The sequence below is a fragment of the Andrena cerasifolii genome, chromosome 6 (assembly GCF_050908995.1).
Source record: "Andrena cerasifolii isolate SP2316 chromosome 6, iyAndCera1_principal, whole genome shotgun sequence".
Taxonomy (NCBI): domain Eukaryota; kingdom Metazoa; phylum Arthropoda; class Insecta; order Hymenoptera; family Andrenidae; genus Andrena; species Andrena cerasifolii.
This window is the reverse complement of record NC_135123.1, coordinates 13,572,102-13,585,346: the sequence shown is the minus strand read 5'-3', so window position 1 is coordinate 13,585,346 and position 13,245 is coordinate 13,572,102. Positions and strand designations below refer to the sequence as shown.

Below are 13,245 nucleotides of genomic sequence, written 5' to 3'. Positions count from 1 at the left end.
ATATTGCAACCATATTGCGACCAACTCAGCCGAACTCGAATATGTTTTCGCTTCTTCTCCAAAAGTAAACAGAGCTTTCAATGGCCGAGGGGGTGGGCGTTAACATCGCCTCGCTGGCGATCGCTTCCGAAACGCAAAAACAGCCAAATGTGTGTGCTTACAGAGCACTTGAAATTCAATTTCTAGATCCCATAACGCAGGATCGTAAACGAGAATGCTACTAAGTAGTCAGATACAGGGAGCTATAAACATTGATGAGTAACCGTGACATTTTTATAAGAAAATAAATCCAGCCGAAATAGACGGGAACGTTATGGAACTCAGCTGGTCTTAAATAGAATATTTCAATTTCCACCATCGAACGGAGAAAAGTTTGTTATCCTGGTCTTCCCCGCATTTATTGTTTCAACGCAAAACTGCTCGAGAAAGAATGTATTCATCTATACAGTTTTTTTTCTTGGATCTTCGTTGCATTGTAAAGAGAACGGTTTAGGAAAAGAAAGATAAACCGAGCTTCAGAAGTTCGATCGATGCTGGGAAGACTCAAGGAGGAAGAGAAATCTAGTTACAGGGAGGAACAATGAAACGAAACGATCAACAAAGGATCAAAAGTTCCTCGCATGAATAAACAAGAATTTCAGATTTTCATAGTACGGAGGCAACTTCATTACCATGACCGTTCTTAGATGAACTTTACCGGTATACTTAATTAGACGCTGTTTTACGCGCAAGCAGACCAGTCCTTGAGAAATAAGTCCCGCGAAAATTTCGTTTAAAATTTTGCTTCGAAGTTCCCGGGCACAGTGACGGAGTTAATTTACCCTTTGAGAGATTTAAAGTTCCCTCTTTTTCCGCGCGAATCTCTGAAATTATTGTCCAACATCGAGATTATTTCTGTGCCGTTGCTTAATCGTTGCGACTCAGGGTTCAGCGATTCTCTCCCGGTTTCGTTATTCGACAACTCGCCCTTACTGATGCGTATCTGCTCTCCCAGGAATAAATTTTCTTGGGGTGTTAGAGCGGCCACTATTTCTCTCTTACAACCTCTGTAACTTCCCCTAAAGAAATATATATTCCATTCGTTTTATCGTTATCGCGCCTCCTTTTAGGGAGGCCGTAATCCGGGGGAATAAAAAGTTCATTCGTTTCATTTATCAATACATCTTCGTCTCCCTACGCTGATACGTCACATAAAAAGTTACGCTTCGTGCTTCGTTATACGGTTCCTGTTCTGTCGCGTTACCATTTTTCACCGTTCTACCGCCCCTACTAATCACTCTAATCTATCGCCTTTGCCTTATCATACCAAACTCACTCCCGCACCGTTGTACACCCTCTGCCCCTATTGTGCCGCGATAGTCATATCGAACTCTTAAGTAGTTAGCTGTTACGTTTAGTACCAACCCCGCGCAGAGTGTCCTAGAATTGTAGACGGCACTAAGCCGGGGAAATTCTTCATTCTAAAAGGAATCGAAATGTTCCGTACAGTTCTACAATCCGGGACCTCGCTTTCGAGATATGAACAATCGAAGTTTCAGGGACCACCACTTCCGACGCGCGCTGTTCAAATTTTAGACCAACGAGCGCGCGGGGCGCAAAAACGCATTGGCATATGAGGAACAGGAGTGGGCATGTATTTACATGCCTTGTGGGATTGATAATGAGTATTTTGCTACAGATTGCAGGCTTGGAATGCATAGCCTCAATGGCCCCGACTTTTACGATTTACCTTTATAATTTCAAAGAGACTTATTATGCAGCCGGGGGGCAGTAAAGTACTCGCAATCAAGCATAGTCAGGAAAATCTCTTGCTTTATGTAGCTTCACATAAAAAAAGGAGGAACTCTCGTAACGTTATGAAAGTCAGCATGTTGCGACATTTGCATGCAATGCATACGATATGAATATTTCGTACTTATTTTCCCGTTTTTCTACTCTCTGAGATCGGATGTACAAATACAACGGGAGTAGCTACTAATTTATTCCAATCTGTATGATCCTTGACTCCCCAGTTCTGGCTCACGTATACATTGCCTTAATAAAAATGCGTCCCGTTTCGCTAACATTTCGCTCAACTTTTAATCAGAGTCTGTGTAACCTTTACACTTCCGAAGAGAACAATTCTCCCTAGAGAGGAAGGGACGTTTAAAACGAGATTCAACTCTCTTTGCCCTTTTAACCCGCCCAATGACAACGTCGGTTAATCCCTTGTTTCCCTACAGTTATCGTCGGCGGTCGCGCGACGAAATAAATTACGTGCTTCCGAGCTCTGTTCGCGCTCTTTTCGCAAGCGACGAAAGACACGCAGAGTTTCCCTGCCGCTTGCATACGTAATACAGAGGCCTTATCTATTCGTGGCTGCCGTTAATAAAATCCGCCCTCTTTTCTGCCCACTCTTCGAGTACATTAACCCCAAAACTAGCCGCGATAAATCGCCTCGGCTCAACAGTTCTTAATTAACGAACAGCCTGAACTAGCATGCGTGGGTGGTTGATGGACATTATACAGGATGGTTCGGATAGGATCAACGGAATTAATTAGCTAAAGGTGAATGGAAATAAAAAGATCTCAGCATATCCATTGTCAGAATCGATATTGGGAAGTCTTCGAACAAAAACTTGAACATTTTGAGTGTCTTAAAAATTGCACGAAAAATTCCATTCGTTTGAGCGATACCTATTGGTAATTGGAGTGCTGGAATGAATTGTAGAGGTACGTCAAATATACATGCGAAAGGAAATGAAACTAACAAGGGGATTTTGATGAGCCTTGGCACGATGGATCTACGTCGAAAATAAGTAAATAGGTGTCCGAGCTTTAATAATAAAGATATTTACATGGAAATTATTAAAAATTTCATAGTGGCCGTGGGATTTTAATGGATAAAAATCCCACAGTACCCTGGCGCCCCCGGGGGATTCCAATCTGAAGGTGTCGGGGTGCCTTTTTAAGATTTCCCCAAGTTAAAAAAAATTATAAAAAAAATTATTTATAAACAAAATTATAGTTTTTTTAACGTGGAAACATCTTCAAAATTCACCCCGACGCCTCCAGAAGGGAATCTCCCGCGGGCGCCAGGGTAGTGTGGGATTTTTACCCACTAAAACTCTCCGTTCACTATAAAATTTTTAATAATTTACATGTAAATATCTCTATTATTAAGGCCTATTGGCTGAAACGCTCGGACACCTATTTACTTATTTTCGACATAGATCCATCGTGCCAAGGCTCGTCAAAATCGGTGTCTACCACATGGCGTCCTCCCCTTGCGATTTATTACAATAAAAATGATCTAGATCATCAGAAAAAACTGATAACCTTTGAATTCATCTCGTATCCTCCACCAATTAATTATCCCACCAGATATACTTCACATTTACTAATTGTTTTGTATTACCCAGTACGAAATTAAATGGAACAGCTTGAGTAGACTTATTTTATTTACAATAACAGAATGAAAAAGCGCAAAAGGACACGAGTTCACATTCCAGTTTCCCATCCGTCCGACGTAATTTACAGAAAAACATGCTGCGTATTTAAATAAAAAAGTAATCGACCTACGTTATTAAATTTGGACATGAATGCTACGTTTACATGTTCAAAACTCGAGTAAAACTCAGTTTGCCTCAATCACGGTAAAATATGCACAAAAAGGAGATAGCAGTAGAGCTCGCGTCAATCCTTAATTTCAGAATTCCTTAGAAATCGATTTTAATGAGAGTGGATGGGGCATTTAAAAGATCGTGCGCTGGCAAGAACGACTCCTTACGCGAGGCGCGGAAATTAATTCGCGATAAGCTGACGCGGCCTCGTGCGGTGCCGCGAGGCGGTGACCGTACGAAACGAAGGATCGAGGGCCGAAAGGTGGAGGAAACAGGGCGAGGGTGAGGGGGTTCGACAGGCGGGCGGGCACGGAACACATTACGCCGAGTGAAATACCTGCCGCGGTTTATTTTTCCGGGCAAAGTCTCGCGTGCCAACGGCGCCGTCCGCGCCGTACATTGAACTCTTACCTTAGCGTCCCTCTGCATCGAGTCAAGAGTGCCAGTGCTGCGTTCTCATCCGTCAGCGAAACGCTGCTCCTCGGGATGCATGATCTCCGGCCCCCGTTTTCGATGACAGCCGACGATCGAATCCACGAAACGCGAGCGGTACGATCCTGCCTGGTAGCCCTCCGTCAGTTTGGTCGGCGCCCGGTCCTCGATTACGCGGCAAGATTCAACTTCCCGGGATCGCGTCCGCGCATACGAGAAACTCACAACAACAACACTGCTCGCCGCTTTGCCACTGGAACTCTTACCTCCATCGAACGCGAACCGGCCTCTCCCTCCGCGCGGAAAAGCCAACGCTGCGAATTTCGCTCCGAATGCGAATCACGCGTACAGAGAGGCGAACGCGAGTGAGGACAAACTCAATAGAGAGGGAGAGCGAGAGAAAGGCAGCACGCGGGCTACCACATCGGCCGGCCGACGAGACATACCACGACAGACTGAAAACGGGGGGCACGAAGCGTGGTTGCCCGTCGCGACGCCCTCGTGTCTCGTCGGCCGGCTTCGGCGGCCCTCGTGTGCCGTCGCTGGTCGTCTCGCTCCACGCTTGGGGCCGACGCACTCGCTGTCGTCGCCATTCGGGTCACGTGTTCCGGCGAGAGGTGAACGACGCGAAAGCTCTGTTCCTTTGTGCCGCTTCAACTTCTTTTCTTCTACGAATTTCTCCTCGGAATTACACCGAATCTTTGGAGTATTAATTGGAAGGTATGTTACACTGCCACTTCCGTTAATGTTAAGGTATTCTAGCTTCCATTCCGATACTTATGCATGGTTCGAATGCACTCGTTGCGTGTAAGCAGATGTGTCGGTTATGGGAACGCGTCGCCAGTTGTATTTCGCGCGGCTCGCGAGGAGGGGTCACGTGACGGAGAGTTTGAAGTTGGAAAGAAACAGTAATGGTGAACGAAGTGACGCGTTGTGTTGTTGATGGAGTTGGAAAACTTCTAATTACAGGTGAATATACTGACATTTGTCGTATGTGTAATTGAAATTCGACACGGGACGCGAGTGTACTGATAGTCGCTTTGAGAAAAGGGTTAGTTGAGTAAATTTAACGGACGATTTCGATTCTCCTGCATTGTCGGCTCGTTTGACGAGCAGTATATTTAAGCTTTTTCACTAGCAGGTGGCATTACTGTCTGGAAACAATTTAGAATCTCTTTTTCCATGAATGCCCGGGAATCTGTTTAAGAAACAAGTTGCTTATTGCACATTTTAGCAATGTTTATCCATAACCTCTAATCCTAGCACGGTATCAGTGCAATGCAATCGTCTAAACGCGAGGCAGTTGTATCTTTTCACATTCTCCTTTCCCTGGGTACGAATAACCACATCTCGAGCGTTTCATATACGCTGCTTTCCCCAGCATTAATATTCGCGGGAGAATTCAGAGCGGCATGGAAAATATTAACGAGCCCCGGCGTTTATTCGTCTTGTTGGCGTTGCTGGTCTCCCCGAATCTGTAGAATTTAAAAGCCCTCTAAATGACCATATTTTACGGTGCTCTCATAAAATGTCCCCACGTATACCGGTGCGAATGGCTTGCATAAATAACGTGACTCTACGAAACACAGTTATCCCGATACCAGAAGATTTCCCGATGGACTACGATGCTACCCTTCAGACAGCGACACCTGAAGGGAACGAGGCTCGCCAGGACTTCTGAGGACACGTCATCCTGGAAATTGAAACGGGTGCCAGCGAATTTCAACGACGAGGTGGTGAGTGAAATACCTTATTTATGAATGTCTTAAGGGGTTATACCTAGTCAGGCGGCCGAAAAGAGGCGAATGTTTGTGATTTTTTTTTGAAAAGCCGGCAGCATATATTCTTGCAGAACTTTTTGCGCTTAAAAGAGCAACATTTAAAGAATGTTTGGTAATTTTTTCGTGGAAAAATATTTAGGTTTATAATAAAGTATCAACCGACATCCAAGAAGCATTTTTAAAAATTTGGTTTTGTGGCGAGCACTGCCATTCGGAACCAGATTATCTAAAAGCAAAAAACGAAAAAGATTTCTTTAGTATATTAATGTATCCTCAGGTTGGCGGAGAGAATTTTCCGAAATATTAATGTAAAACAAAATGGCGGCTATTTAAAGTTGAAATCCTGATGTCTTCGTGCAAAAATCACGCGAAAAAATTAGGATTGCAGGGAGAAAAGGTATAAATATAAATGTGAAAGCGTGTACGCGATGCACCTGATGGTGAACACGATTCCGGACAATTAAATGCATTTTTATAATCTGTTAGACAGTCTTCATCTTGTGTCGGAAGCAAAATTTTGATGAACAAATGTTGATGTATATAATTTTAACCCTTTTTTGTCGGAAAAATATTTTTATCTTCTTTTCAGAGAATTCATATTGAAAATGTGCTCTTGACACATTGTGTCACTATAGTTCGCTGCACCTCCCTGTAAATTTTCATTCAAATCGTTGGAGCGGTTTTCGAGATTTTATGTTCACCGTATTGAGAAGCGTAGTTTCTGGGAAATCGAGTTTAAATTTGGACATGCAGGTTTGTCGATATCCGATCTCATGTGCAGGCTTGTACATTTTTTACTGTAATTTCTTCAATTTTTCGAATTTCTCAAAAAGACGTAGCTAGTGGAATATGAAAAAATCCTAAAAACCAATTTTCGAGAATTTTGCGGGTAACCTTAAAATATTGTACCTTTGCCCTGCGCGTCTGGGCCAATACAATAGGTACAGATCATTTATCTACCTATTTCCATAAATATATTATAATTGCTCAAATACTCTAGATCTGCTATGTAGATGAGATACTCGGTCAAAAGAAGGTAGCTTACATCCTAAAACTAGAAAACGACTTTGCGCGGTGAACTTCCACTTAATCGTTCACTCAGATCGCTACTTTTCTACTCTAAAAGAAACTCATTGCGGATACCAGCGAAATATTGTCACTAACAATTGAACATAAAGCGTCATCTCAACGAGGCTATTATCTTTTAATATGGCATCAAGTTTCGCGAAAAACAATGTCCTCGTCGAAACACGCGAACTCCCGTAAAATCTCCCGACAGCGTTCTTGACGAAACCACCCGTAAACAAATTATAGCCTACCATTTTCCTGGATACCTACGAACACGCTGGAATAAGATCGCGACACGTCCCAGAGATTTTATCCAGTGTTCAACTACCACTCTCCGGGGCGATTAAAAATTTTATACAATTACTTACGAGGCACGGGGGTGCCATACTCTGTGATACTCTCTTATTACTCGATGGAAGCTATCAGTTCCATCAAAGATAAAGGCATTATTATACAAGTCTGAGCACCCACGTGGACATTTACACGCTATTTTACTCGAGGTCGAAAAATTCTCGAAAAAAAAGGTGGTGACGATCGGGAGGTCGGCTCCTCGTTAAATCCCTGGCAAGATTTATCAACAACATGCAGCGAGAAACAAGGTTGACCAAGCGGTCGGACGGTAGAGCTTGTTTGCGATGCTCCCTCTGAAAAATCACGGCGTTAGTCGTAGGATCGGCTCGCCGTTAAATCTGCGCGGGGCTTCATCGATATCACGGCACACGATCCTCGGCGGTGTCGTTCGCAGAACTTCCCTGAAACTTCGAAGCGACCTCGTTTGCAGCCAAGCCGTTTCGTGACAACGGGGTAGGGCGCGCGAGTGCCTGGAAATTTGTCTTGTGACGGAAACTTTTTCAGGGCACAGAGCCTTGTCGCGACCCGAATGTCGGCTTTCGTATGGGGGGAAGCTTGTTCGCTTCGAATGTCAGAGGGCCTGGAAGTTGTGTCGCAACTCTCAGTGTCGCGGAACGCTGTAACGGTTTCTATAGGTAGTCCCTATGGCGGAGCAGGTCGCGCGTTTTCCTCGTCGTCGATCGTTCATGGTACGTACGCGACGACTCATCGTCACAGAGGAGCTCAAAAGTGCAAACGCTGGTGGCATGAATTATTACTGATAGCGGAATGGCAGTCGATGTTAGATTATCGGTATAATGTAGCAAAAGGGAACGCGAAACGCAGGGTGGAGTGAAAGTTGCATGCGCAACGGTGGCGCTCGGTGTTCAGTTGCGGTTGATCATTGAGTGGTAGAGTTTGTATTTGGGCTGGGGAATTCCTAGACGGATAGGGCGGAATATTCGCTGTATAACGGGTAGAATGCTATGAATTTGATCTGGATTACACAAGAGACGAGGTACACACTCTGTTTGAACTACTTAAGGGATCGCCCTACCTTGACGGACGAAAAATGATGCGAAATTTGGGAATTTTTTAAAACAAAACCATTAAATATATTTACTACCAGCTTTGTGGCTTCATTTGTCAATCTTTAGGGAATATGATAAAAAAATTGTGTGCGGAAATAGTGGTTATATCCGGAGTTATAGGGCTTCAAATAGAGCGCCTTACGAAAATCATGTAGTAGTCTGAAATAGAAGATTTAAAAATTTATGTAATCTGTATGAGTGTGGCTATCGCCCGAACTAGATTAAATAAGATATACTGAAAATTTAAAAAAAATGACAGCGTCTAAAACAGACCGATTTCCGCAAAAAATTCGCTCCTTTTTTAAGTCGCAAAAGTCTAATTTTGCAAAAACCGACTTACAATTTAGTACCAGCGAGAATGGGTCATTTACCGAAGATATATGCCAAGTTTAAAGTAAATCGGGTGATTGATCTTTGAAATATCATGCTGACTAATTCGAAAAACATCGTTTCGAGAAAAACGCGTTTAAAGTTTTGGGTACCGTTTTTTTTAAATTATTTTTTTTTAAATGTTGCTTAAATGTGTGCAAATATAGGCATAAAATTTTCACTTAATATAATTTGAGGGTTTCTCTTAAAAGAAATCCGAAATATCGCGCTCCTTTTCAGGCCGTCGAAGTAGGGCGACGACCCCTTAAACAGAATTCAAATTAAAAGCAAACGCGGTAAGTTGCTTACTTCTCAAAGAAAATGTCTTTGAGTTTTACCACGATGCAGTTCCGTCGGCCCCGCCACGCGCAATCCACCAACAAATGATATCATGAGAATGCATTTACCTCACCTCCATATCCAGCCGCAAAGAGATACGTAGCATGCAACAGAGGGCCATGTATCGCAAAAGTAAATGCAAAGTCGTGCGCAAAAGTCCTCGTTCGGGAAGTGGCACGGAAGAGGGGACGATTTATGGTCATTAAATAATGTAGCGAAATTTATTCCGTCGCTGCCGTTCCAGGAACTCCTGGCGTTAAATTTCCAAGGCACGAACGTGTGTCTACGATTGCGATATTAATGGGCGCCGTGTAATAGGGATCCGATATAACTGGCGGGCAGCCAACAATCGACTCCCACCTCACTTCATTGCGAAATTCCGCGGCCGAAGAAATTGCTCGAGTTTCGTTCGCCACGTGTTGTACGGTGTCCGATAGTTCCGCCCTGCGTGTGGTTTTCACGGGAGCCGGTAGGAAACCGAGGCAACCGCGGCGCGATGTTTCGCCTCTTGCCCTGTGCTCGTTCGATGCCATTAACGCGGGCTGTACTATTTTTCAAGCATCCTGAAAAATTCAGACGCGGCGAGAAAGTTGCACTCCGCTCGCTGCATACTCTGTATAAATTTCCTTCTAGCCATTACACTGGCGTTAAGGAGCGACAAATCTTCTTCTTGCGATAGAACCAACTTCTACCGATATGTTCTTCTTCTTTCCACATCGTTGCCGTCGTTCCAGCAATAGTCACGCCGCGAACAACGCAGGCGGATTCTGTCCAGCAATTTGTCAGGCTATATATTAATAGTTCCAGAAATAGCTTGGAACAACGTAGATTGAGCTTGGAAAATTCTACTGTATCAGTGCCGCCACGTTCCGCGAACTAAACCGTTTACGTTACAACAATTTAGCCGTAAATCAGCGGCGTTGCGTCGCGCTGGGGGTGGTTGAAAGATCCGAGGTCCGAATCGCGACGTTATCGCGAAACGCGCGGTGAAAACTTTTCATCGGAGCCGGGTCATTGACCCACAATCGAGAGATACTCAGCCGGATAGAGCACGCGATGCATTAAGACCGAATTTAGTCGACGTTGATGTGCTGCAATTCGGTGCATGCACAGCCCTAGCTGCATATGCATTCGCGTGACTCGCCCGCCTGTAATAAGTGAATTCGCGTTCGTTCGGCCCGAAAAGCTTAGCTGACAAACCCCGCGCTCGCGCTTGGGTCATTCAGCTCGAAATCTCCCTTGTTTTGAGACGATTTAACGGCTTCCCGTTGGGACACGCCGGCCAGGGACCTGCTTTTTAGACAAACTACATGCAACGCGAATTACCAGACGTTAGGTATGGATCCAATGCTGGGGCTGCATGCAGGTTCGCGTGTGTACACCCTACCGGTCATTGATTTGCACCGTGTTTACTCCAACTTTGCCCCCTGCTTCGACTTCATACGTTTAATACGATTTCAATCTTCGATGAGCATCGTTTCGTTTGAAATGAAGGGTTTCTTCACAAATCAGCAACTATGTTGATCGAGATTCTTTTCGATTGTTAAGACGTTGAATCCGTCCGTCAATTTTCATCAGTCAGCGCACGGTTTTTGTCTGCATTTTGGTTACATTAAAGAAGAAATATTCACTTTCGAGGAGCATATAGTTACGAGTTCGGTATGACGCACTTGTTTCCTGCATCCGCATGTCCATCAGATGTGATGGATTCGTCGAGAATGGTAGGCGAAAACAGAAATTCATTCTGGTATAGCTACTCTTCCATTGTCCCATTTTTATAAAAAAAAATTCGAAGCCGTTCCGCGAGCTTCACGAGCACGGTGATATCAATAACGATCAGCGGTGGTGATAAAAGTTCCGTTCAAGATATAGCGATACAAAGAAGACGCGCGGCTTCTATCATTCTCAATGCTGAGACCGATAAAACTTTCTATACATTTCTAGTATCCGCTCTCTAGGGGTGGAACTCATTTAAACTTTGCTCGCGTGTATCTTAGGGAAGTATATTTCGAGAAACTTTCATATCCGCACATATTTGTCGGAACTTGGTTCCGACATCAATCACTTCTTCCCAAAATATGTGCATAGAGGTAGGGGAGACCGGGGCTAAAAGTTCCGGGGGTAAGTTGTTCCGACGGCTCTATCTTCAAAATAAAAAGAGCGTTGTACTTTAAATTATTTTTTCCGTGTGAGTTGATCACGCCACTCTGTCCCCCACTTTAATAGCGTCCGCGACAGCGAATTGTGTGGTTGTAAGCAAGGACCTATTAGTCGCGTACCAGATAAGTAAAAATTTTTCTATCATTACTTTTTGGTCTATTTCAATTATTTAACGTAGATATTATAGATTGAATCGTTCTTATGGATCAAATGACATTTAAGAACATGGTGTAATAGTGTTTATCGTTTGAATACATGTATAAGCAGAATAATCTTTGAAATTGCTACATGTGTCGGTAGGGGCTAGTTGTTACCGTGACTTGGGGCACGTTGGTACCGTAAAAACTTGCCCCGCCGCAAATAGGTCTGTGAAGATAGCACCCCCAAATTCGATTTTTTAAAAAAACTCAACGGCATTCGTTTGTCCTTCGTTTGCCCACGTTTGCCCATAAAAATTTTTTTTTGCCCACCCTACAATAAAAGTTATGAATAAAATAAAAAATTTGTCTTCATCACCCACGATGAATGCATTTCAATTTTTTAAAAGAAGGATACGAATATACCCGACCTGGCCACGTTTGCCCACTCTGAGATTTCATTTGCCCACCCTCCAGAATTTAAATAAAAAATAAAAACCTCGAAAAGAAGGGTACAGGTGAAGCGATCGCGTTAAAGTTCGATTTTTCTGGAAAATAATATCAAAATCGTTTTTTCAACGATGCAGTCCGTTAGTTTAGACATAGAAGAGATTTGCCCATGCATTAATTTCGTATGCCCACCCTCCAGAATCGAATTATTAATAAAGATAGCCAAGAAGTGCGGTGCCCGTTGAAGCGATCGCGTTAAAGTTCGATTTTTCTGGAAAATAATATCAAAATCGTTCTTTCAACGATGCAGTCCGTTAGTTTAGATATAGAAGAGATTTGCCCATGCATTAATTTCGTATGTCCACCCTCCAGAATCGAATTATTAACAAAGATAGCCAAGAAGTGCGTCGTTGGAAATAATTCGAGAGTATCGCCAGACATCTGTTTACGTTTCGGCAGTGGCACTCGGCGCTGCGCCCCTTTAGTTAGGGTAGCAGCGCTGCGTGTCGTCATCGAACGTGCCGAAACGTAAACAGATGTCTGCGACACTCTCGAATTGTTTCCAACGACGCACGAAAGTCAGTCGGTCTACAGAGTTCGGGCGCAACTCTTGCGAAATCGTGCGTTCATTTACGGTTTGTGAAGTAACTGTGACATTATATTATTTTCCGTTGTGCGATATCATTGCGGTAATTAGTGAAAAATGACTAGAAAACCACTCTGGTATTATTCTGCACATGCTGCAGATGTGTGAAAAGTGTGAAGTATTCGATGAGCGATACAAATTGAAGTGGATAACATGTCACCAAACACCTTTAACCTTTACGGTAAGAACAATCCATTTTGATAATTCATTCGGAAAAAAAACGAACGGAAATGTATTCGGTTTAACGGGTACCGCACTTCTTGGCTATCTTTATTAATAATTCGATTCTGGAGGGTGGGCATACGAAATTAATGCATGGGCAAATCTCTTCTATGTACATCTAAACTAACGGACTGCATCGTTGAAAGAACGATTTCGATATTATTTTCCAGAAAAATCGAACTTTAACGCGATCGCTTCAACGGGCACCGCACTTCTTGGCTATCTTTATTAATAATTCAATTCTGGAGGGTGAACATACGAAATTAATGCATGGGCAAATCTCTTCTATGTCTAAACTAACGGACTGCATCGTTGAAAGAACGATTTTGATATTATTTTCCAGAAAAATCGAACTTTAACGCGATCGCTTCAACGGGCACCGCACTTCTTGGCTATCTTCATTAATAATTCGATTCTGAAGGGTGGGCATACGAAATTAATGGATGGGCAAATCTCTTCTACATCTAAACTAACGAACTGGACCGTTGAAAGAAAGATTTTGATAATATTTTCGAGAATAATCGAACTTTAACGCGATCGCTTCATCTATACCCATTTTTTCGCGGTTTTTATTTTTTATTTAAATTCTGGAGGGTGGGCAAATGAAATCTGAGAGTG

At 43.3% G+C, this 13,245-nt stretch overlaps 1 protein-coding gene and 1 long non-coding RNA gene across 3 annotated transcripts in view; one reads left to right on the top strand and one right to left on the bottom strand.

Moving 5' to 3' along the window:
• Sk (small conductance calcium-activated potassium channel) overlaps nt 1-4,502 on the bottom strand; it is a 166,969-nt gene extending 162,467 nt beyond the window's left edge. Inside the window, exon 1 of one of the 2 annotated variants that reach the window (XM_076814908.1) lies at nt 4,014-4,502. The gene's annotated coding sequence lies outside the window, so the exon portion shown is untranslated. The remainder of the gene's footprint in view (nt 1-4,013) is intronic. The other variant, XM_076814909.1, reaches the window with a different exon arrangement.
• Nucleotides 4,503-4,531: 29 nt separating this feature from the next.
• LOC143370185 (uncharacterized) overlaps nt 4,532-13,245 on the top strand; it is a 63,458-nt gene continuing 54,744 nt past the window's right edge. Inside the window, exons 1-2 of the long non-coding RNA XR_013085570.1 lie at nt 4,532-4,754; nt 5,624-5,770. This is a non-coding gene — a long non-coding RNA (uncharacterized LOC143370185). The remainder of the gene's footprint in view (nt 4,755-5,623; nt 5,771-13,245) is intronic.